This window comes from Clupea harengus, unplaced genomic scaffold, assembly GCF_900700415.2.
Source record: "Clupea harengus unplaced genomic scaffold, Ch_v2.0.2, whole genome shotgun sequence".
NCBI lineage: Eukaryota > Metazoa > Chordata > Actinopteri > Clupeiformes > Clupeidae > Clupea > Clupea harengus.
The window spans coordinates 45,001-47,500 of NW_024879665.1; positions in this window are offsets into that span (position 1 = coordinate 45,001).

Below are 2,500 nucleotides of genomic sequence, written 5' to 3' on the forward strand. Positions count from 1 at the left end.
GGTCACATGACTAAGAAATGATGTCATCAACCAGGAAGAGTGTCCATTGTTCTTTTAGGGTCTGGTCATAAACAGTCAAATCTCAACTCATGCATGGAATATTTCATTTGAGTAAATGCTGATCATGTATTATGGCTGCTTATATGTGGAAGTGGATATTACATTAATATCGTGTTAATATTATATGATATATATTATATTATCATGAATGTCATATTTTATATGCATCAGGCTTTCATATAAATGTTAATTAGTGCTGTGAGCTGTGTCTTGGTTGAAAGGTTATATGGAAGGTCGTCTTGTCCTGAGAGCAAACTCATGAAATGTTAAACACTCCAGTGATGAATTGCTCTGCCACATTGTTTTCTGCAGACACAGAACAAACAGATGCTTGCAGGAAGCTGTGGCTGCAGAGCAGCTGAGAATGAGCTAAAAATGCATCTGTACTTACACACGCGAATCACTATTTTTGTCTTTTATGAAAAGGAATCCATTATATAATCAAATATATTTAATCTCAAAAGGAATGTTTTCCCTGAAGTGTGCCCCAGTTTTGGATGCTGGACTGAATAGTGCCTTTGTTCAACCAATTGAGTGCAGTATCTCATTCATCCACCAGATGGCAGACAGGTAACATGACAAATACTGCAAGAGAGAGTTTCTAGGTTGTGTTCAGTCAAATAGAAACAGCAGAAGGCAACACAGGGGCAGTTAAGGGAAGCTTTGAAGTCAGTGGGCTTTACACATAGATGATGTAGATAGATAGATAGATTTAGTTGTCTGTGGTACAACAGGCACTAACATTCTTGTTGGTGGAAGTGGTGTCATGAAATGTGAATTTAATGCACATCTGCATACTCTTTGATCTACAACCATGATGTTAGTTCAAAGGAACATTTGACAATTAGTGTTTGCATAATTCATTGTTCATAGTTTAAGTGTATTTGAATTAGTTTTACGTTTTCCTGCACCTGAAAATGTATGTGGAATTCCATACACACAAGACAGACCATTAAAAGATTCTTGAAAATAGAGCAGGGCTGTCTGTAGAATGGAGAAAATTAGGTACGTTGTTCCCCTACAAACAAAATTGTCTGTGATGTCATCGATTGAGATGTCCTGTTGCAGAGAGAAGGCAAAGACACATGTCATCCATCAGAGGATGTGGAAGTAGATTGGACTGAAACTGACCTGGAAACAGGTAGATGCCAATCCAGGCTGTTCTGTAGGCTCTGTAATTGAACAGGGAGCCAGTGAAGGGTAATCGGTAGAGGGGTGACATGCGTCTTATTTAACTGATCCAAGACCAGGCGCAGCCCCACGGTCTGGAGCATCTGTAATGGTTTCACCACACACAAAATGCCAGGGAGGTATATTGATTAGGTAACACTCTGATCTTCTGAACATTAGAGCATATAGTGACACAACCTTGAGAGAAGCCACGTGAGAGAAACTATGCATGACCTCATTACAGCCACTTTCTTAAAGCCGTAGTTGGGGTCAAGGATGTAGAGAGCCATCCATCTTGTCCTAAAACATGTTTTATGTCTGAATTTTCATTGGCCTGTTCAAATATCTGGCCTACTTTCTCCTAATTAGGTGATAAAAGCATCATGTCCAATGATGTCACAATCTATTCTCAGGCTATTGAATGCTGGCCTCAGTATTGATATAAAAGTCTGAGTCGAAACAACCGGCTTGTTTCCAATGCTTCCCCCAATATCGCATTTTAGAATGAAAGGCACAGTGAATATGTAACCAATATAGGCATTAAAGTTCACCACAGTATACGTCACATAACCCAATCCATTTTACCAAGAAGACATTTCTCTCAGTGTGTGAATTGTATGCATGCAAATACCAAAACCTCTTAAAACCAATTTCTCCCCACCGTTCTAACACATAAACATTACACTTTACTATTATCGTTGTTTTTATTAGAGTTAAATAAATGTTCTTGTACAGAGAAGCTTTGTTTCCTTCAGAAAGCATGAAGGGAAGTGAGTGAATGATGTGTGAGGATGGATGTGCGAATCCAGCTTATCATCCACACACAGCACAGGTGTCCTCTGGGGGACCTGGGCAGGCTTCCTGGGACTGGGTTGTCAAGTCTGCCCTGCGGGTCCAGGATGATGTCGGCTCCCTCTCCTCCTGGAACTCCCTGTGGAGCTGACGCATCCCCTCACACGCCAGAGCCTGCCGACAACTCTCCCAAAAATACTCCCAGCGACTGATCAAGGTGAGGGGGTCGGCTGAGAGAGAGAAAGAGCGAGAAAGAGAGAGAGAGAGAGAGAGAGAGCGAGAGAAGGAGAGAGCAAGAGAAGGAGAGAGAGTGAGCTCAAGAGTGCGGTGAGAGCCTGATCCCTGTCCGGCCCGGCGGAGGGTCAGAGGATGCGACACCCTGGGCCCTTATGAGGAGTGGACAGCCAGACTTGGGGTCAGCAACTCGATGCCTCCGCTCGGGATGTGTCACTGACGCACTCCATCTGCCCGTGCTTAG